This window comes from Capra hircus, chromosome 6, assembly GCF_001704415.2.
Source record: "Capra hircus breed San Clemente chromosome 6, ASM170441v1, whole genome shotgun sequence".
NCBI lineage: Eukaryota > Metazoa > Chordata > Mammalia > Artiodactyla > Bovidae > Capra > Capra hircus.
In genome coordinates this window covers 54,960,827-54,985,633 of record NC_030813.1, presented here as the reverse complement: position 1 = coordinate 54,985,633, position 24,807 = coordinate 54,960,827, and the positions used below count along the sequence as shown (strand labels likewise).

Sequence of the window (24,807 nt, the reverse complement as noted above, 5' to 3'; positions counted from 1 at the left end):
AATGTGAGTCACTGACACTGTAGAGCAAGCGCCAGCTCTGGACTATTTACCTGAATTTTATGTTGGAGAGAAGTAGACATCTATCTTGGGGTTCTGTCACTTACAGCTTAAATTAAACCTATCCAAACACAGGGAAAACATAAAACATTACCTTTTAATATCTAAATTAACCAAGGATTTTTATGTTTTTTGAAAATAAATGTGTAAAATACATATATATCTACTGATATATACATATATAAATACATACTTACTATATGTGTATATATAAATACATATATATGTATATGCTTTTATTACTTGAAATAAAAATCAGGGTTAAGTAACTGCAAAATTCCCAAGTAACTTTTAAAAGTTATATTTTCAATATATACAGTTGTCATTTACTATTGCAATTTGGTGTATAAATGTAACTATGTGCCCTCAATGGCATGATTTTCTGCATAAAACTTTTTTTTTAATTTTTAGACAATGAAACTACTCAGATATCATCATATTCTTTATGTGGAGGAAATATTAAAAGGATTTTAAAAATCTATCTATATCCATATATGTATGCTGCTACTGTTAAGTCACTTCAGTTGTGTCCGACTCTGTGTGACCCCATAGATGGCAGCCCACCAGGCTCCCCCATCCCTGGGATTCTCCAGGCAAGAACACTGGAGTGGGTTGCCATTTCATTCTCCAGCGCATGAAAGTGAAAAGTGAAAGGGAAGTCGCTCAATCGTGTCTGACTCTTCGCGGCCCCATGGACCGCAGCCTACCAGGCTCCTCTGTCCATGGGATTTTCCAGGCAAGAGTACTGGAGTGGGGTGCCATTGCCTTCTCCATATATATATATATATATATATATATATATATATATGGAGAGAGAGAGAGAAAGATTCAAACCCTCTAAACTTTAAAATTCTCCTTGAGTTTTTGAAGGGCACCTTTAAGAACTGACTTGGAAGATACTGTAGAAGTTTTTTGAAACATAAACATTCAGCTTCTTTTCCTATTATCTGAAGCAGGAATCTTGCTATAAAAGAATTTCATACTTACCCTGGTGGACATGTTAGTGAAAGTAGAATAAACCTTTTTCTTACCTACCATTGTTTACCTTGTCATTTCTGCTAAAAATAGTTTGCATTTGTATTTCCCAGGAATGAGACACAATTTCTGTTACTAGAAAGCTTTCAAGGGCTACTCAATAGTTAAAATGTAGCTTTGCTAAGGCTTTGGCTTTCTGCAAAGTTAAATCTTCTAATTGACTCATTAAGTTGAAGGAGAACAATAATGAACCTGCTGGAAATTAGGGTTCTATATATTTGCAAAAGAAATAGAGTTCCATTCTTGATGAATGAGTCACTGTTTATTTCTACAGCAGTGTGTATCTACAACATTGCTATTCTTTCTTGTATTTTGATTAGTAGCTGAGAACATTGGTTGTCAGACTCCTTCTCTACCACAGTCAAATAAAATGAATGCAGTTGTCAATATGTACATCTATGGCTGATTCGTGTTGATGTTTGACAGAAAACAGCAAAATTCTGTAAAGCAATTATCCTTCAATTTAAAAAAAAATTAAAAAAAGTGAACCTTCACTCTTAGATGTTAAGCAGGTTGAGTGACATTTCTGGGTCAAAATTTTAAATGTCATTTTATTACTAATCTGACCTCTGGACACAAAAATTCACTCTGAGCTTCTAGGCCTTTAGTTTCTTAGGATTCTTTACTTTGTCATTTTCATCTTTGCTTGGTTTCCTCAAATAAAGCCATGCTTACCTAAGTGGGTTTTGTCATGACCACTTCTTCCTTTTTAGGTGAAATCTCTGATCTTTCATCTTGATTTGCCTGAATTATTGTGACTCAGTTCTTAACAGTTATTCCCTGGTTTTGATTTTTCCTTATTGGGCAATTAGTACTCTGTTTTGTTTTGTTTTTTAAGAAGCCAGAATATTTCATTTGCATCATTAACTTCAGTGTATATTGTTTTGCTATTTTGCATTAAACCACATGTTTATTATTTTGCTTTTGTAAAAATAAGTAAAAGGTCCACATTTTCTCTTTCATACCAGCACATTTGTAGTTCTCTTTTCTATAATGTTTAAGGATGATGGTGAACAAATTCACATTTTCATATAGCTTGGATGGGATTAATATTGACTATTTCTGAAGCAGATGGTTTCAGAGGCTTATTGCTTTCTCTATTTACCTGATGTTTTATAACCTTTATGAATCAGAATAATGTCCTGCACAAATTTATTTAATTAAAGTTATGTACTTGTAACAGGACAGATACACAACTATTTGAAGTTTACAAACTACATCTTTGATAAGGGAAATGGTTTTGTGACATGTATACAATTGCTATTAAGGTGTAACTCTATATATTCTATAAAATTGTTAATATTTTATACAATAATACAAATGAAATATTTTTCTATTATATTTATTATGTTGAAGCACAGTAGCTGTTTCCTGTTAGCTAATATAAATAACACTGTCAAACAACAAGTTGGAAGTGCTGACAATTCTAAGCTTCAAGATTTAACTCATGCTGTAATTACACTTTTTTGTGTGGTTTGGAGTTATTCCAATATTTGTTCAGTAGAGTAAAATGAGAGCATATTTAAAAACCATTTGTATGCCATCATTTTGTATTTTACTAAAGCAGTTTATATAATAGTTTTGTTATGTTTGGCATAAAGGAAAAATAAAAACATTGCCGCATCTAGGCAACAGAGTGTCAGAAACAACTTAAGATAGTTCATCTCAAAATTTTGGGAAGGATAGGGAATAGGAAACCCTACAACAATTTGGAAATCTGAAAAGTGGCAGTTCACTTTTGGTGAGAGTGGTATGTGCATGTTTCAGTGGAAAACATCTGGTGATGAAAATGGACAACAGAGGATCAGGGCTTTTACAGGAGGAGAGGGGGACTAAGAATAAGAAAAGTGGGTATTAATGTCCAACACTAATATTACAGGTTTTGCATCTGGGATCTTCCTTTGGATTTGTGGTAGATAAACTCATGAGCTGATGACCAGTAATTTCTGTCATGGTGCCTAGAGAAAGATCTATGGGGTCAGTGTAAATGACTTCTAAATAACATCCTGGTCGTGGTGGTAAACCAGCATCCCATCTTCTTCTCTGCAGGTCAGAAATTTATTATCTTGGGAATTTAGTTGAGAAAGGCGCTGCTTACAAAATTCATCTCCTAGAGATCCCACAGGGGCAATGACCAGAATCACATAATGATAATCAGTGTACATACAGTTGAAGTCCCCAAAGTATAAGTTAGTATTGGGGTTAAAAAGTGTTTCTGCTGCATTCTCAAACCTGTATCTTCCATAAGGTGAATCCTGGGGTGGATTCCCAGTATTGAATTCAGTGCTGCAGCTGAAGGAAGTGAAAGTGAAAGTCCTCAGTCATATCTGACTCTTTTCGACCCCATGGACTATACAGTCCATGGAATTCTCCAGGCCAGAATACTGGAGTGGGTAGCCTTTCCCTTCTGCAAGAGATCATCCCAATCCAGGGATTGAACCCAGGTCTCCTGCATTGCAGGTAGATTCTTTACCAGCTGAGCCACAACAGAAGCCCAGCTGAAGATGCATTCTAATTTTCCACTGATAGGAGCGCCATGGCTGCCACTGTTACACTTGACAGAGGGCTGCACAGCATTCCTACGATGTTTTTGAATATACTCAAAATATTCTTTGTGCTGGTTATGATAAACAGAAAATTTGAGCATCTGTCCTGCAATCACTTCGGCCTTATCCAACAGTTGTGTTAGATGAACTTTTGAATAGTCTGCTGTGTACAATTCTATAATTTCACTCCATTCAGACACAACATAATCACCACCAACATGTTTTGAGGCAGTCTGCACTGCCATTGAGGTGCTGAGAGAGGGCATCAGAGGGCAGACCGACTGAAACCACAGTCACAGAAAATTAACCAATCTAACCACATGGACAATATTTTTGTCTAACTCAATGAAACTAAGCAATGCTGTGTAGGGCCACCCGAGATGGATGGGTCATGCTGAAGAGTTCTGACAAAATGTGGTCCATTGGAGAAGGGAATTGCAAACCACTTCAGTATTCTTGCCTTGAGAACACCATGAACAGTATGAAAAGGCCACAAGATAGAACGCTGAAAGATGAACTCCCCAGGTCGGTAGGTGCCCAATATGTTACTGGAGATCAGTAGAGAAATAATTCCAGAAAGAATGAAGAGACAGAGCCAAGCAAAAACAACACCCAGCTGGGGATGTGACTGGTGATAAAAGCAAGGTCCGATGCTGTAAAGAGAAATGTTGCATAGAAACCTGGAATGTTAAGTCCATGAATCAAGGCAAATTGAAAGTGGTAAAACAGGAGATGGCAAGAGTGAAAGTCGACATTTTAGGAATCAGTGAACTAAAATGGACTGGAATGGGTGACTATAACTCAGATGACCATTATATCTACTACTGTGGGCAAGAATTAATTAGAAGAAACAGAGTAGCCATCAGGGTAAACAAAAGAGTCCAAAATGCAGTACTTGGATGCAATCTCAAAAATGATACAATGATCTCTGTTCATTTCCAAGAAAAACCATTCAATATCACAGTAACCCAAGTCTATGCCCCAACCAGTAATGCTGAAGAAACTGAAATTGAATGATTCTATGAAGACCTACAGGGCCTTTTAGAACTAACACCCCAAAAAGATGTCCTTTTCATTATAAGGGACTGGAATGCAAAAGTAGGAAGTTACAAACACCTGGAGAAACAGGAAAATTTGGCCTTGGAGTACAGAATGAAGCAGGGCAAAGTCTAATAGAGTTTTGTCAAGAGAACACACTGGTCATAGCAAACATCCACTTCGAACAACACAAGAGAAGACTCTTGGCCAACACCAAAATCAGATTGATTATATTCTTTGCAGCCAAAGATGGAGAAGCTCTATACAGTCAGCAAAAACAAAACTCGGTACTGACTGTGGCTCAGATCATGAACTCCTTACAGCCAGATTCAGACTTAAATTGAAGAAAGTAAAGGGAACCACTAGACAATTCAGTATGACCTAAATTGAATCCCTTACACTTATACAGTGGAAGTGACAAATAGATTTAAGGGACTAGATTTGATAGACAGAGTGCCTGATGAACTATGGACTAGGGGTCCTGAAATTGTACAGGAGACAGGGATGAAGACCATCCCCATAGAAAGGAAATGCAAAAAAGCAAACTGGCTGTCTGAGGAGGCCTTACAAAAAGCTGTGAAAAGAAGAGAAGTGAAAAGCAAAGGAGAAAAGGAAAAATATACTCATTTGAATGCAGAGTTCTAAAAAATAGCAAGGAGAGATAAGAAAGCCTTCCTCAGTGATCAGTGCAAAGAGATAGGGGAAAAAAAACAGAATGGGAAAGACTAGAGATCTCTTCAAGAAAATTGGACATATCAAGGGAACATTTCATGCAAAGATGGGTTCAGTAAAGACAGAAATGATATGGACCTAACAGAACCAGAAGATATTAAGAAGAGGTGGCAAGAAACACAGAAGAACTGTACAAAAAAGATCTTCATGACCCAGATAATCATGATGGTGTGGTCACTCACCTAGTGCCAGACATCCTGGAAAGTGAAATCAAGTGGGCCTTAGAAAGCATCATTACGAACAAAGCTAGTGAAGGTGATGGAATTCCAGTTGAGCTATTTCAAATCCTGAAAGATGATGCTTTGAAAGTGCTGCATTTATTATGCCAGCAAATTTGTAAAACTCAGCAGTGGCCACAGGACTGCAAGGTCAGTTTTCATTCCAATCCCAAAGAAAAGCAATGCCAAAGAATGCTCAGACTACTGCAAAATTGCACTCACCTCACACGCTAGTAAAGTGATGCTCAACATTCTCCAATCCAGGCTTCACCAATATATGAACTGTGAACTTCAGTTGTTTAAGCTGATTTAGAAAAGGTAAGTGAAACAGAGATGAGATTGCCAACTAAATAGCAAGACAATTCCAGAAAAATATATATTTCTGCTTTACTGACTATGCCAAAGACTTTGACTGTGTGGGTCACAATATACTGTGGAAAATTTTGAAAGAGATGGGACTATTAAAGCACCAGACCTGCCTATTGAGAAATCTGTATGCATGTCAGGAACCAACAGTTAGGAATGGACATGGAATGACAGAATGGTTCCAAATAAGAAAGGGAGTACCTCAAGGCTGTTTATTGTCACCCTGCTTATTTAACTTGTATGCAGAGTACATCATGAGAAATGCTAGGCTGGATGAAGCACAAGTTGGAATCAAGATTGCTGGGGGAAATATCAATAACCTCAGATATGTAGATGACATCACCCTTATGGCAGAAAGTGAAGAACTATAAAGTCTGTTGATGAAAGTGAAAGAGGAGAGTGAAAAAGTTGGCTTAAAGCTCAACATTCAGAAAGCTAAGATCATGGCACCTGGCCCCATCACCTCTTGACAAATAGATGGGGAACCAGTGGCTGACTTTACTTTTGGGAGCTCTAAAGTCACTGTAGATGGTGACTGCAGCCATGAAATTAAAGATGCTTACTCCTTGGAAGTAAAGTTATGAGCTACCTGGACAGCTGATTCATTACTTTCCCAACAAAGGTCCATCTAGTCAAAGCTATGGTTTTTCCAGTGCTCATGTATGGATACGAGGATTGGATTATAAAGAAAGTTGAGCACCAAAGAATTGATATTTTTTAATTGTGGTGTTGGAGAAGACTTTTGAGAGTTTCTTGGATTGCAAGGGGCTCCAACTAGTCTGTCCTAAAGAAGATCAGTCCTGGGTGTTCATTGAAAGGACTGATGTTGAAGCTGAAATCCAATACTCTGGCCACTCAATGTGAAGAGCTGATTCATTTGAAAAGACCCGGATGCTGGGGAAGATTGAAGTGAGAGGAGAAGGAGACAACAGAGGATGAGATGGTTGGATGGCATCATTAACTCAATGGACATGAGTTTGAGTAACTCTAGGAGTTGGTGATGGACAGTGAGGCCTGGCATGCTGTTATCCATGGGATCACAAAGTGTTTGACACGACTGAGTGACTGAATTGCACTGCTATCTTATACTCGTTTTGTTTTTTTTGTTTTTTTTTGGCTCAAAAACCAGTGTCCACTGACAGTAATCGAAAAAGGGAGCAGATTTTGCCACCAGTTTTGTTGGAACTCTTTTCGTTTAAATAAATTGGAGTTCTTGTTCTCTTTCTTATTGTAGTTAATGAAATAGTGTGTAATGTGGTCCTTTGAATTTTAATCCATTTCCCATGAAATCTTGAATGAGTCACAGGTAACATTGCTTATTTTGATGTTATGTAGTTTGGGAAGTTCTTCCATCTCTGCCATGCCACTGTCTTGTGATTTGTTCCTTAAGAACTTCTTTGGTTATGCTGCCTACAGCAGTGTTTTTCCAAGTGTGTTATCTGACTCAACAACCAGTACTCTGGTGTTGAGATTGAACACAAGGATATTTTTGATATTCCTCTTATTTGTCTTTATAAGGGAAAAATATTTTAGAAATATTAATTCTGAACCCCAATTCTAATAGCCTCTACATTTCCTTAAAAATGTTTTAGCATGTTCTTAAAAATAGGTCAGAAATGTTATCTAATCTATAAACTGCATGAATGTATTAACCTAGATGATCAGAACTTCTATTAAACCTTTGTTTTTGTTCAGTCACTCAGCCGTTTTCAACTCTTTGCAACCCCATGGACTGCAGCACACCAGGCTTCCCTGTCCATCACCACTCCTGGAGCTTGCTCAAACTCATGTCCATCCAGTCGGTCATGCCATCCAACCATTTCATCCTCTGTCATCCCCTTCTCCTCTTGCCTTCAATATTTCCCAGAATGTGGGTCTTTTCTAATGAGCTGATTATTCATGTCAGGAAACATGAGGAAAGGCCAACATCTGTAGATTATTCCAGTAAAATGACTTTTGCTTATATAACATGCTTGTGCGTGCTCAGTGTCCAACTCTTTGCGACCACATGGACTGTAGCCTGCCAGGCTCCTCTGTCCATGGGATTTCCCAGACAAGAATGCTAGAGCAGACTGCCATTCCCTTCTCCAGGGAATTTTCCCAATCCAGGGATCAAGCCCAGGTCTCTGGCATCTCCTGCACTGCAAGTGGATTCTTTGCCCACTAAGCCATCAAGGAATTCAGCTTATATAACATAGAGAGGAGCCTGGCAAGTTACAGTCCATGGGGTCACAAGAGTTGGAACATGACTAGATACTACATCACTACCACCATCATACAGAAGATAACATGGTTAAATGACTGATCACACCACATTTTACTGATGACACAGAACAATTAAAATTTTCAAACAATTCTTTTGACAAAGTTAGTTTACAATATCGCTTTGCACAATTTGGGGACAGTGGATAGTAAAGTTGGCACTAGGCATACTATAATTTTATCCCAGAAAATCCACTCCTGGTATATACTTCATAAGTATGTGCATGTATTTTCACCACAATATATGTTCAAGAATGCTCTTAGTAGAGATATTGGTTGTTGTTCAGTCGCTCAGTCATACTCAACTCTTTGTGACCCCTGGACCGCAGTATGCCAGGCATCCCTATCCTCCACCATCTCCAAGTGTTTGCTTACATTCATGTCCATTGAGTCAGTGATGCCATCCAACCTTTCATCCTCTGTTGTTCCCTTTTCCTCCTGCCTTCAATCTTCCCCAGCATCAGGGTCTATGCCAATGAGTTGGCTCTTCACATTAGGTGGCCAAAGTCCTGAAGCTTCAGCTTGAGCATCAGTCCTTCCAATGAATAATCAGTGTTGAATTCGTGAAGGATTGACTGATTTTATCTCTGTGCTGTCAAGGGACTCTCAAGAGTCTTCTCCAGCACCACAGTTTGAAAGCATCAGTTCTTCAATGCTCAGCCTTCTTTGTGGTCCAACTCTCACTAAACATCTAAATATCCAACAACAGCATAGTTCAATAACTTCTGGCATATTTATACAATGGAATAGTATTAAACATGAAAATGAATGAAATACAATTACAGCACAATGCCACAATGAACCTCACAAACATGATATTGAGAGAAGGAAACCAGACACACAAGATTTAATATATATAAAGTTCAAAAAGAGGCAAACAAGAAGGTAGAGGGTGGGAAAGAGGCAAAAAAGCAGTTTACAGGATATTGATAATGTCTGATTTCCAGATTTAAGCAATGGTTCATGGTTGTGTTCAGTTTGTAGTCATTCACCAATGTGTATACTTGTAATTATAAAATTTTCTGTCTTTTATTTTTACTTCCAAAAAGTTTATGAAAGAAAAGTAAGCCAGTATTGAATTATTCACTCTTATATACCTGTGTTCTAATGGGTAAAATATTTGCCACAAGTCTTCAGATATCATTCTCATTAACCACTGAATAAGGCATTGGGTAATTCTAAAACATTTTCTTTTATAAGCTTTAATAGTTAGAGTACTGTTAAGGTTTGCTAAGCCAAAGAAGTTGGGCTATTTACTTCAGCATAATTTAGAACAATGAAAAGGTTGAGAAATAAACTCTCCTCAATGACAGAATTAAATGATAGCCTCTATGAAGGAGTACAAATTCTTTATTCATACCTCATACACTATCAACAAGGAGCTAATACCTGTTTCTGAAATGCAACTCATGTTCCTCTGGCTGTCTACACAATTTATTGTATATTTATTGAGTATCTACCATATCCAAGTCAATCTCTCATCTTCACAGGAAATATGCATACTAAGGCATAGGGAATCGTACATAGTGTACAGAAAACTAAAGGCAAAATAATAAATAATCTTATTTCATATATGTTGCTTGTAAATAATTTCCTTCTTAATTTTAAACAGATTTGTAACCCTAATGAAAGGGAGGGTATACTTACACGTAAAAAGAATAAAGGAAGACATAATAATCAAGACGCACATTAAAATTTTATGATTTACATTTACTTAGCAGGTGATTTACATTTATTTAAGAGATTTCAGTCATTATTAATTAATAGTTTGTATTATGAGACTTATAAAATAAATAATTCTATCTCTTTGCCTAATATACTCATAAATGATTATGGATGTGTTCTTCACACTCTAGCCTGAGAATTCTCATGTATCATCAGAACACTGATATTTATACAAAGCAAAGCTTCAGAGCAACATGTGGCTCTTGTTATACAATGATCTGTTACAAAAATCTCTGCTGACTGATAGTCAATGTTGCATATATTATAGAGAATCTAATAAAAAGTGAAGTCATCCTCAACATTAGGATATTTTGAATCCTTTTCCAAATTAATTTATTAAGATTTTTGAAAGTATAAAACCTGATCACAAGTTGTAAATAAATAAAAGCCTTTAGGCTATTAGTTTATGTATGCATTGATTGCTTTATTCCAAATCAGTTAAGACATATTAATTCATTTATTGGACATATAGATGTAAAAGAATGAAATTAGAAATTTTCTAACACCATGTACAAAAATAAACTCAAAATGGTTTAAAGACCTAAATGTAAGATGGGATACTATAAAACTTTAAAAATAAAATGTTGACAGAACATTCTTTGATATAAGTCATAATAGTATGTTTTTGATCTAAAAATCAAAAGGAAAGAAAAACAAAAATAAATCAGGTCTAATTAAATTTAAAATAGTTCACACAGCAAAGAAAACTATTAACAAAATAAAAGGACAGCCTACTGAATGGAGAAGATATTTGCAAATAATCTGACCAATAAGTGGCTAATATCAAAAATACATAAGTAGCTCATCAAATTCAACAGCAAGAAACAAAACAAGCACGCACACACACACACACACACACACACACACACACACACAACTGGATTAAAAAACAGAAGACCTGAAGAGAGATTTTTATAAGGAAGACTACAGATGGCCAAAAAGCACGTGAGAAGATGCTCAACATTGTTAATCACCACAGAAATGTAAGTTAAAACCACAATAAGACATCACTTCACACCTATAGGAATGACTGTCATCAATATGAAAACAAATAACAAATTTTGTCAAGAATGTGGAGAAAAGGTAATCCTCATACACTCATACACTGTTATACTGATAAACTCATACACATTGGTGGGAATGTACGTTGGTATAACCACTGTGGAAAACAGGATGGAAGTTTCAAAGAAACTAAAAGAACCATCACCATGTGACCCAGAAATTCCACCCCTGTATATGTATCAGAAAAAAATAAAAACACTAATTTGAACAGCTTCATGCACCCAAAAGTTCACAGCAGCATTATTTACAATTGCCAAGATAATGAAGCCACCTAAGTGTTCACTAACAAATATATGGATAAAGAAAATTTGGTATACACACACATAGTGGCATACTGCTCACCTATAAGGAATATGAAATTTTTTACTTTTCAATAACATGGCTGCACATGGAAAATATTATAAATGTGAAATAAGTCAGATATATAAAGACAAATACTGAACATTATCACCTACATGTGCAATCTAAAAAGTATAACAAACTAGTGAACATAACAAAACAGAAACAGACTCACAAATACAGAGAAAAACTAGTGGTTACCACTGGAAAGAGAGAAAGGCAGAGGAGAAAGTTAGAGGTAGGAGATTAATAATTATAAATGATGGTGTGTAAAATAAATAAGTTTTATGAGACTATAATGTACAATACAGAGAACACAGCCTATATTTTATGATAGTTATAAATTAAGCTTAATCTTTATAATTTGTGAATCACTATGTTGTACATCTGAAACACAATATTGTACATCAACTATATTTCAATTTTAAAACTAAAAAAAGAAATATTAATTCATTTATTTATAAAGATAAATAGTAGTGTTACTTACAGGACTGGAAATCAGCAAATTTGGTTGATTAAACTCTGTGACCTTAGACAAGATACTTAATCTTTCTGATTTTGTGTTCATATAAAAACAGAAAGTGTTAGACTTCAGAAACTGAAAAATCTATTCCAAGTCTAAATTTTCATGAATCTCTTCATACAATATTTGTGAGTTCAAATTCAAAGGACTGAAAAAAAGTGTTAAGGTTTGATTTATGCATTCCACCAGTACTGTTTCATGAGGATCATACATAACTGATTTTTATGTAAATAGTTTAAAAATCAAAATCAATATACTTTACTACCATTCTTAATTTTAATCTCAAAACCCAGAAAACTTCAAAGTATTTATCTTTTATAATAAAAATACACATAGGAAGGTAGTAAAACTGCAATAAAATTGAAAAGGAATGAAAATTGTATGATTTTTGTGGGTTTTATTTATAGAAAATAAACTTATTTGTTAAATTATTAATGTTGCAATAAACACAGCAATGAATACTGAAAAATATGTTGATATTCTGAGGTGGAATGTAATTAATATGTTTACATCAGACCAGTTAAAACATAGATTATTTCAATATTATTAATTGTTTGAAATGTCCATGTACATTTTGTTGTTGTTATTAAATGTATATACCATCTTGTATTCCAGGAGCTCTTCATTTAAGATGTTCTGCTTGTTAAGACATTTTAGGGACCATGGAGATAATATAAATGAAATTTTTGGATGAGTGGATAAAAAATACACATTTCTGGAACTCAGTAGACACAAGAACGTAAAATGAGCAGTCATCTTGCTTTACTTTATTATTTCTGAAAACGAATATGATCCCTGAGATAACAACTGGCCATATTTTCAAGATAAATCATAAACCTCTATTTAACTTGCAATAGACTAATTAAAAAGTAGACCGATAATTAAAAGAAGTCATAATAAGAACCAGAAATCCAAATACATTCTGAGTCAAATAAAATGCACCTATGAAAAATATTATTATACCAAAGTTAATGTAAATTTCAACCTTAATCAAGCTAATGAAATAACTAGCCAGCCAGTGAACTTTTTCTGAGATGGTTGGTGACTAAGTTCAAATCTGAATGTAAAATCTACAATTTAGACAAAGTAGAATTTCCATATCATATTCATAGGAATTTTATACATCTTTCAGATTTTTGTGAAGAAAAGTCCAATTGGCACAATTCAGAAACCTTAGTTGGAGTTCAGTATAGTGTTTGACTAAGAGAGAGTGCGTCAAGATAAAGAGTTTTCTATCCCAGAAGAACCATCACAATGACACAGTTGGAGAGTGGAGAAGCACGGAATAGCTCAAAAAGATTTGCTAAAAAGAGATAGCTTAACATAAAAAAAAAAATGATCAATAAAAAGAAAAATAAGGTGACATATAAGATTCTACAATTTCTTCTGTTTATACAAATTGCTTTCTTCCTCACAACTGTTATTCTAATGTTATTAAATACTCCAAATTCTTCTTGCTGTAACAATAGCACGCCCTCAGTTCAAGATTTTTCCATTCTGCTTGACATATTTCAACAATATTGATATTATTATTTAAAATTAGATGTTCTGAGTTGATAGATGATAAGCTCTGACCTTTGTGATCTGCCAGTATATATACAAAGGTCATGCCCGTCAGGGTCTAAGATAAAAGAAACAATATACACTACAGTGTGAAAAGTAATGTCAGAGCACTGACACTGCACAGAAAACAGATCCGAGGAGAGGCCACAAGACAACGGGAAGCCAGATATCTGTTCTCAATGAACAGGAGAACTGGCGATGTTTAGAGTGGCTGAAGGGTCAAAAATCTATCAGCAGGCTGACAGAGGTGCAAGAGGGGTCCAGTGTCCTAGGTACCACTGGAGATGAAAGAACAGGTATTGCTTCTCAGGAGGGAGGTGGTTTCATTCAATCTGGCTGCATCAAAGAAATTCTGTGTTTTTCTATTTGGAAATAAATATACTTTGTGGGGATTTGTTCATTTCTTTCATCTCTGGACACTTTCTTTTAACAAATGGGCCATTTTTCTATCTAAATTTCTAATCAATTCTATTTTGAATGTATAAAGAAGTCATTCAATGCTAGTAGATATCAGGTATTGATCTAGTTTCCTCAAAAAATGAGGCTGGAAGAAGAAAGTTCTGAAATTGAAAGTTGCTCAGGCTTGTCCGACTCTTTGAGACCCCATGCACTGTAGCCCAGCAGGCTCCTCTCCCCATGGATTCTCAAGGCAAGAATACTGTAGTGGGTAGCCATTCCCTTGTCTAGGTGATCTTTCCAACCCAGGGATCAAACCCATGTTTTTGGCAATGCAGGCAGATTCTTTATGATCTGAGCCAGCAGGGAAGCCCCTACTCAATGCTGATAGGTGTATTTAACTAGTTTCCTCAAAAATGAAGCTGCAATATGAGGAACATTTCAAATATGCATGCAAATAAGTAAAATAACATATATTTACCCTAATAAACCACACTAACAAACATTCAGCTTTAAAACAATAGATATTCAATGAAAAATCTGCTAGATATCCATAAAAGAAATGACCTTATAAGACATGAGGGAAAGTCTACACACCCTCACTGAGGCAGGCATGGGTTTCTTTCTCTCTATTGTTTTAACAAAGTCTATCTGCTGCTGATATTTCTCTTTTAAAAACCTGGTTTCTTGGACTCCTCTAGAGTTGTTTTTGTTTTTTTTTTCCTTTTCTTTTCACCATAAAGTCTCTGTATTGTTAAAATTTATTCATTTAACTTCCTCCTTTTTTTCATCCCATAAACTTGATGCCTTGTCCTTTAAAAACCATTAAACCAAAGGATAAAATTAATCCCTGGTCCTTATATCAGGCTTCCCTGGTGGCTCAGTGGTAAAGAATCCATCTGCAATGCAGGAGAGATCCAGGTTCCATCCCTGGGTGGGGCCGATCCCTTCAAGAAGGAAATGGGAATCCACTCCAGTATTCTTGCCTGGGATATCCCATGGACAGAGGATCCCGGCGGGCTATAGTCTATGGGTTCACAAAAGAGTTGGGCAGTATTTAGCAAGTAAACCACCACGTTGTATCATTTCGGTCCTGTGTTTAGTCACTCAGTCATGTCTGACTCTTTGTGGCCCCATGGACCACAGGCCCACCAGGATGCTCCGTTCATGGGGATTCTCTACGCAAAAATACTGGAGTGGGTTGCCATGCCCTCCTCCAAAGCATCTTTTCAACCCAGGGATAGAACTCAAGTCTCCTGCATTGTAGGTGGATTCTTTACCATCTGAGCCACCAGGGAAGCCTGTATCATCCCTACTTAGTATCAAATGCATTTTCCCACAGGAAAGTAATCTTCTGAAAAGAATAGTTTATACCAGGGGTCAGCACACATTTTAGTAGAAAGTATTTAGACATTGGGCTTCCCTGGTAGCTCAGCTGGTAAAGAATTGCAATTAATGAACATTCTTCCAATAGTTCAGTTCTAAAATCTTGTCATTATTTTAAATTCTCCTCTTTCTCAAATCCCCTGTATCAGAAAATTTTGTTGAATTTGCCTTCACAATGAATGAAAAATTTGATTGCTTTTCATCATCTTCTGTACTATTGTTCTAGTACTATTATAACCATCTTTTATCTAGGTTCCTTAAAGGTCTGCTTACCACTACCCTTGCCCTCTACAGCCTGCCACCAAAATAGTAGCCAAGATGTTCTTCCTAAATATAAATCAGATTTTGTCATTTTGCTCAAAACCTATAAAGACTTCTCATTTCCTCAGAGTAAAATCCAAGGACCTTATAATGACTTATAAAGACCTGACTTATTTCTCACTTTTCCTTGACTCAGTCTCTTTGACTTTATCTCTCTACTTCCCTCCTCCCTATCTAGCTGAATTCACCTCAGTGGTCCCCTTCCAACACATGCTTTGAGAAATTCAGTTGAAAATAGTCCCTCCTTCTAGAAGTTTCTTCCTCCAAATATCCTTAACATTCCAGATCACTTTAACCAAGTTTTACTTTTCTTCCATTTTCATAGTTCTTAAAATTGAATTGTATTCTTCATGTAACATTAATTTTTCAAACCACTGCAATTTGAATTTTATCCTAAGGTCTCCTTGAAAATATAAACCCTAGGGTCACGTTTAAGCTGCCATCATTCAGATCTCAATTTAAATGTCACTTACCCGGAAAAGCCCATCTTAGCTTTCAAATATAAATTAGGGAACTCCTGATTCTCTTCCCAGTCTTCTTTTTCTAATAAGGATTCCTCATGATTTAGAGTAATGATTTTTCTTTTATGATTTTCTTCCCCACTAGCCTGTAATTTCCATGATGCAAAGGAAGGTGTCTGTTTTCTTTCTTTCTTTTTTTTTTTTTTTAAACTCCTTGTTGGTAGGGAGTAGCACAAATTATCAGTAGATCTTCAGTGTATATTTACAAAGAAAGTGAAAGTGAAACGTGCTCAGCCATATCCTTGCGACCCCATGGACTATAGCCCTCCAGGCTTCTCTGTCCATGGAATTATCCAGGCAAGAATATTGGAGTGGGTAGCAGTTCCCTTTTCCAGGGAATCTTCCCAACCCAAGGATCGAACCCAGGTCTCCCGCATTCCAGGTGGATTCCTTACCAGCTGAGCTATTTACCAAAGAAGTGAATGTCAAATACCAAGGATATTTTTAGGTCTTAATTTCCTGCTTCATTTGACACCTTTCCTCACTCTTTTCTGAGACTCTACTTCCCTGCTAGTAACACATTATAAATGTTCTCTAATAACCCTTCTTTGCTACATCTACTATATTTAGGCCCACTAAATATATTTTTGTTTTACAGAATGCCATCCAAAGTCAAATAACTTTTTATTCTACCATCCCGTTTCCCTAGTTGATCTCAACCAATTCATGTCATAATTTAGTAACTGTGTGCTTGTGTGTGCTGCGCTAAGTCGCCTCAGTCGTGTTCAACTTTGTGTGACCGTATGGACCGTAGCCTGTTCTCTGTCCATAGGTTTCTTCAGGCAAGAATACTGGAGTGTGTTGCCATGCCCTCCTCCAGGATTCTTCCCAACCTAGGGATCGAACTGGCATCTCTTATGTCTCCTGTGTTGGCAGGTGAGTTCTTTACCACTAACACCACCTGAAAGTGAAAGTTGTTCAGTTGTATTGGACTCTTTGTGACTCCATTGACTATACAGACCATAGAATTCTCCAGACCAGAATACTGGAGTGGGTAGCCATTCCCTTCTGCAGGGGACCTTCGCAATCTAGGGGTCGAACCCAGCCAGGTCTCCCACATTGCAGGCAGATTCTTTACTAGCTGAGCTACCTGGGAAACCCTCAAATTTATATTTTCCTCCTAGATCACCTCCATGGTTATGGAAGCAGCTCCCTAAGTCTGGAATGCCAAGCTTAAACTATGAAAATCCAAAATTTCCCCTTTAGACTTGTTTTTGTTTCATAATCTATATTGCCGGCACTATTAACCACTCAGTTTCTTATCAAAAAAGAAAGAAAAAAAAAAAAAAAACTTTCACTGTTGTTTGTCTCTAATATCCTCACATTTATTTAGAAATTTTGTGCCTTTATACCCTAAATATTATTTGGTCCTTTCATTACTTATGATAAATGTTCTACTTCAGAATATCATCTCCTCTTAACTTGCACTACCTTGACAATCTCCTGTTTCGTCTTCCTATCCGGAATTTTTCTGGAACATAGTCTGATATGAGTGTTTCTACTTTAACACTCATAGGAAATGGTTCAAAAATCTACTCAATATCTTTAACTGTGGGTAACATATATTTCAGAGAAGGAAATGGCAACCCACCCCAGAACTCTTGCCTGGAAAATCCCATGGATGGAGGAGCCTGATAGGCTCAACACCATGAGGTCTCGAAGAGTCGGACACGACCGAGCGACTTCACTTTCACTTTTCACTTTCATGCATTGGAGAAGGAAATGGCAACCCACTCCAGTGTTCTTGCCTGGGGAATCCCAGGGATGATGGAGCCTGGTGGGCTGCCGTCTATGGGATCGCACAAAGTCGGGCATGATTGAAGTGACTTAGCAGCAGCAGCAGCAGCAACAGATATTTTGTACAATGTCCATAAGCCTCAGTGCTTTCAGCAATATGACTAGATAAAATATTATCTGCTTCATGGGTTTATAGTTAAGATTACATGGTAAAAGTTATATGAAGTACTCTACACAAAACGGTAATTGATTGTTATATGCTAAGTGAATGAATTGAGAACAGTGTTCCCACTTATTGACTACTTTCTGAAGAAGCAGGAAACTATGAACATAAAAAAATGGTATTTTGAAGAATAATCATTCAGAGAAATTCAGATAAGCCATGTCATGACTCAGGCAAATCCAATTTTAAATAAGTGTGGTGGTAATAACATTAAATTAGATTTCAGAAGACTAGATTTCTTTCAAGTCATTATTTACTGTTTTACAAGTTGTGATGATAAGTACTTTGTTTAGTCATTGTTTAGTCACTAAGTTGTGTCCGACTCTTTGTGACCCCCATGGATTATAGCTACCAGGCTCCTCTCTCTATGGGATTTCCTAGGCAAAGACACTGGAATGGGTTGTCATTTCCTTCTCCAAGGATAAATTAAACATTGCTTTGATAAAATTTTGTTATCCATAAAATTTTTCTGATGATTTCTTGGGTTAGTGGAAAATTGGGTTAGTGATGATGAACATATTATCTATCATTAATAGATAAGAACCTAATATATGGTCAAACCACCTTTGAGTTAAATACTAAGTTTTCTTTTTTTCTGCTATTTTTATTGGTTACATGACCTCCTTGCAATCCCATTTCCTTCATTTGTTACATAAAATTATGGTAAAATTTAAGTGAGAAAAAATGTAAACAGCCTCTGGAATAGTATTGCATCAAACTGTAACTGTTATTAATTTTTATCATCCATCTGGGTTTTAAAATCTTGTGTGAAAGATGAACTTATTATCATAAAATATATTTGCTGCTACTGCTGCTAAGTAACTTCAGTCATGCCTGACTCTATGTGACCCCATACGGCAGCCAGCCAGTCTCCCCGGTCCCTGGGATTCTCCAGGTAAGAACACTGGAGTGGGTTGCCATTTCCTTCTCCAAAATATATTTGGTTTAAATTAAAAAAAAAATTGTAAATGACAAACTGAATACCCACATATTATCACTTCACTCTAAAGACAATTTTGTTTTCACACATTAGACTTCAGTCTTACAGTAACTTAACAGTTCTTAATGCACATACCATTAAGTGACCAAATGAAAAACCAACACACACACTAAAGTTATATGATATACTAATGAATTGCCTGATACAAAGATATAGTTTACATTTAGTTTGAAGGTAGATTGAAGACAAAAATTAAGGATGTACTTTTCACAGATGTAGTTGTAATACTGAGGGAGGGGTTTATTAAATGAATTCTTGAAAGTCAAAAACAGAAGTTAAGATACGTTTTGGAGAAGGAAATGGTAACCCACTCCAGTATGGTTGCCTGGGAAATCCCATGGACAGAGGAAACTGGCTAACTAGTCTATAGGGTTACAAGAGTCAGACAGGACTTAGCCATTCACTCACCACCACCAAGAAACATTTAGGGAATGAATCAGGACAATCTGCTCATTCAGCTTTGTCATGTTCTTAGCCTTCCCATTACTGGTGAATGGTTTCTCACATTCCTCACTAAGCCTCTGAATTTCACCTCAGCAGTTTTGTCTGACATCTTCTTCCCCAAGTTTATCATTTGCTTCTGGAGGGAAAAATAATTTAGTCATTTGACCAATTATTTATATCTAAATAACATTTTTCAAAATCAATCTTGCTTTTAAGATATCAAGATGATTTATGTTTACTACATTTCAGGAAATTTCTTTATGTTGTTTTAGATTCTCTGTGCCGAACTGTTTCAGTTGTGTCCAACTCTATGCAACCCTGTGGACTGCAGCCTGCCATGCTCCTCTGTCCATGGGGATTCTCCCGGCAAGAACACTGAAGTGGGTTGCCATGCCCTCCTTCGGGGGCTTCCTGATCCAGGGATCCTACCAATGGCCTTTATGTCTCCCGCATTGGCAGGTGGGTTCTTTACCACTAGCATCGCCTGGGAAGACCTCTTGTATTGCAACAATCAAATCTCCAAAGTTATTGCCTTATTTTTTCTGAAGATATTTTAACATTACTTTTATGTACCCTAATACTCAGACTCAAGTCTAATTCAGTTAAGTTGCTCAGTCATGTCTGACTCTTTGCACCCCCATCGACTGCAGCATGCCAGGCTTCTCAGTCCAACATCAACTCTGGAGATTGCTCAAACTCATGTCCATTGAGTTGGTGATGCCATTAAAGCATCTCATCTTCTGTCATCCCCTTCTCCTCCTGACTTCAATCTTTCCCAGCATTAGGATCTTTTCTAATGAGCCAGTTCTTCCATCATGAGGCCAAAGTTATTGGAGTTTCAGCTACAGCATCAGTCCTTACAATGAATATTCAGGACTGATTTCCTTTAGGATTGACTGGTTTGATGTCCTTGCAGTCCAAGGGACTCTCTCAAGAGTCTTCTCCAACACCATAATTCAAAAGTATCAACTCTTTGGAGATCAGCCTTCTTTACAGTCCAGCCCTCACATCCATACATGACTACTGGAAAAAATCATAGCTTTGACTAGATGGACCTTTGTTGGTAAAGTAATGTCTCTGCTATTTAATATGCTGTCTAGGTTGGTCATACCTTTTCTTAAAAGAAGCAAGCCTCTTTTAATTTCATGGCTGAAGTCACCATCTGCAATGATTTTGGAGCCCTCCAAAATAGAGTCTCTCACTGTTTCCATTGTTTCCCCATCTATTTGCCATAAAGTGATGGGACCAGATGCCATGATCTTCGTTTCCTGAATGTTGAGTTTTAAGCAAGTTTTTTCACTCTCCTCTTTCATTTTCATCAAGAAGCTCTTCAATTCTTCTCTTTCTGCTGTAATGGTGGTGTTATCTGCATATCTGAGGTTATCAATATTTCACCCAGCCATCTTGATTACAGCTTGTGATTCATCCAGCCTGGTATTTCTTATGATGTACTCTGCATATAAGTTAAATAAGTGGGGTAGCAATATACATCCTTGATGTACTCCTTTCCCAATTTTGAAAGTCTCTTGTTCCATGTCCAAGTTCTATCTCTTGCTTCTTGACCTGCATACAGATTTCTCAGGAAGCAATTAAGGTGATCTGGTATTCCTATCTCTTTCAGAATTTTCCACATCTTGTTCTCATCCACACAGTCAACAGCTTTGGCGTAGTCAATAAAGCAGAAGTAGATGTTTTTCTGGAATTCTCTTGCTTTTTTGATCCAATGTATGTTGGCAATTTGATCTCTGGTTCCTCTGCCTTTTCTAAATCCAGATTGAACATCTGGAAAGAGGTCACATAGAGTTGCACCCGACTGAGCAATGAACACACACATACACACACACAGCCATTGAATGTATTTTGGCAAGAATACTGGAATAGCAATTAGAAAAACCTAGGTTGCAGGAAAATGGTAAAACCATGAATAAATTTCAAAACTCAAGATATGTTTCTTCAGTTAAGTTAAAAAATGTTAACTTTAAGCTGTTTTTTAAGTTCAAAATTTTAATATACTTGTTTCCTCTCCATAACCTTGGTAATGAAATGTCATGATATTCACATAACAGTTAACTTTAGAGTTCTGAATGCCAAAGATATTATTTCAGGTAATAATTAGATTTTGTTTTATATCAAATTTGGAACTTGAAATTCAGAGTTAAAATTGTGATGCAAACTCTTTTAAAAGAAAGAGAAAGACAAGTATTTATTTTCAGAATAAATCTTCCAAAAATAATTCAGAAGAGTTAACTTTGGCCATTATAATTTTATGCAGCCACAGGATATGATAGGCTTCTTTGGAGTGTGAATATGTATTAAGGTAACCCATTTAAAACGGTATATTTAAACATTTTAATAGCTTTGTGGAAGTGATAAACAGTATGTCTTAAATTTTATACCTATCTGTTCCATTTATCAACTTTAATGAAAGAAAAGACACAGACAAACTAACCAGAACAATAATTTAATGCATTACACTGAAAACAAAGAGTGCTAGTGGAAAGCATAATTTTAGCAGAGTGAGATCTGTGCAGCGCAATGTGCAGTTATTCCTTTCTTGCTCCTTTTCTCTCTTTTTCTCTCCAACACACCCCATTGGAAATTATACATAAATGCCTGGGGTTTTTGGTATGTTTGTTTATTTTACAGCACTGAAGGTTATAACTGAAGCATCTATCTAACAAAGCAACTCTAAGAGCAGGATGATTTAGGAATGTGCATCAGATTTGCAGATACAAATCACGTTTGCAGTATTACCTCAAACTTTATTCACCAACTGGCTTGTCCAGGGAGGTTATAAAGTCACATTAGTGGCTAGCTTCCCTGGGATTTTTTTTTTTTTTTCCCCTCCTGGGATTTTTGAAGTTGGAATAGTGAGAGACTCTCTTTGGTTCCTGGACTGAAAGAAAAATGCTTAGGAGTTCCTTGCAGCCCAGTGTTCAATAACATAGACCAGAAGAGCAAAGGAAATTTTAATAGTGAGGTGCTATATAAAGTTCTTACTTATTAATAACATGGAACAGGGCCAGGCAAAAATAAAGCATACTAGAGCTGGCCAAAAGGATTCACTCTGACCCTCAGAAAGTGAGTCTTTGAACAGCATGACACAAAAATACAGCCAAGAGGACACAGAGTAAGTTTTTCTGAGCACACCAAACTTGCAACAGTAGTCTGAGTTTCAGACTTCTCCATATAGTTGAGGAATTAAGTGTACTGGACCTAAAAGGAAGCTCAAAATTCGAACTATGAAAAGATAAATTAAAACATATTAAAAATTTTAAGTTTACCTGTGCAAAAGTCAATCTGAACTGGGATAGTGCCGAGCAGTAACTGGTTAGGGGCACTCTACCCACAGGAGCTAGGGGAAGTTCAGTTCAGTTCAGTCACTCAGTCGTGTCCGACTCTTTATGATCCCATGAATCGCAGCACACCAGGCCTCCCTGTCCATCACCAACTCCTGGAGTTCACTCAGACTCATGTCCATCGAGTCAGTGATGCCATCCAGCCATCTCATCCTCTGTCATCCCCTTCTCCTCCTGCCCCCAATCCCTCCCAGCATCAGAGTCTTTTCCAATGAGTCAACTCTTCACATGCGGTGGCCAAAGTACTGAAGTTTCAGCCTCAGCATCATTCCTTCCAAAGAAGTCCCAGGGCTCATTTCCTTCAGAAAGATTATTACAGAAAAAAGGCAGAATGGAAGCAAGGTAAGGGATTATGGATTGGCTATAATTTAAAGCCTCCTTGGCTGCTGGTGATTTGTTATTCTTTAATTTTAATGTTATAATTTGAGATATTTACTGGCTTAGATTTTGATTTACTTATTTATATAGGCTGCCAGAACATTAGAGACACCTCAGTCTAATGGCTTCCTTGTTTAACTGGCTTAATAGATTTTATATTATCTTCATATCTTAATTGTTTGCAAGTACATTGTAAGTCAGGGGGCTTCCCTGGTAGCTCAGTGGTAAAGAATTTGCCTGCCAAGCAGGAGACATGGGTTTGATCCCTGGGTGGGGAAGAGCCCCCTGAGAAGGAAATGGCAACCCATTTCAGTATTCTTGCTGGGGAAATACCGTGGACAGAGGAGCCTGGTGGGCTACAGTCCATGGTTCACTAAAGTCCAACAGGACTTAGTGAATAAACAACAATGTTCTAAGTTGGCTAGAGGTTCTGTCTGCTTTGTGACAAATAACACAGAAAAAATGAAGGTGTAAAACCTTGAATTCTATGCTCCTGGGATCAGCCAGGGTTAAGAAATCCCCTCTCTTTTTTTGGTTCAGGAAATGGCTTACTACTAAGAACCACTCTTCTTCCATGAGTCTCCATAATACTTATGAATATCCCCTCATTTACATATTATAAGGCTGGACACAGACTGTCCAAATACCAATTATTTGTTTCATAAAAGGTTAACTGAATTGCTAGCCCCTACTACTCAACAGTAAAAAAGTGCTTGTTAACTAATTTGACTAAACTTTAGTTTAGCTTTTTTCCATTCTCCAGGTCCTGAATTTTAACTGACACTCAACATACAATCACTCTTTAATGGCCTCTTCTGATAACCTGATGAACTCAAAGGAAAACAGTCTATGGTGAACTGTCTTCCCCCCACACCCTATGCCCATCTTTCTAGCTGTATTTGATCTTCTCTATAATAAACAATCGTTTTCTGCTTGCCCTTTTCGATTGTTGTCTAGATCTTTATTGCAATAGACCTTTTAGAAAAGTCTCTCTTTACTAAGTTCACTGTGGTTTAATTGAATAACATCTAAATTTTTAATCACTGAATTTTCTTAATCTATACCGTTTTCTTGATAGAAAAGATTTTCTGCATCTATAACATAAGGGGCATAATTATCTGAGATCTAACAAGGAACACTGCTGTTTAAATACAAATTGGCAGAGTTACAGTTGCTTGCTTTCTCTATTAGCTTGCCTTTACAAACTTAAAAAAAGTGAATTTTCTAAAGCCTTGTGAAGCACTCATCAATGCATTTTCTGTAAGGTTAAATTTCCTTACCTTGAAAATACCTATTAATTATGCTATAAAATTATATCTATGAGTACCTAATCTGGAAGGATGAATGCCCTAGAGGATATATTAATGTCCCACTTTCAATAATCATTTTCTTCCAAATCAAGTTTAAAATTGTCCTTTCCTTCAAGGCCATGTCATTGTTCCACAAGAGGTTATATTATCTGAAATTTCCTCCTGCTCTCTTTCCCCTACATTGACACAATTAATTTCTACATACTATATAAATGGCTGTGTGGCAGAGCAGAAAGGGCTTCTGATGTGGAGTCGTGTAAGCTTGG

General features: G+C 36.6%; 1 pseudogene; it reads right to left on the bottom strand.

Moving 5' to 3' along the window:
- LOC102172527 lies at nt 2,947–7,372 on the bottom strand (annotated as a pseudogene).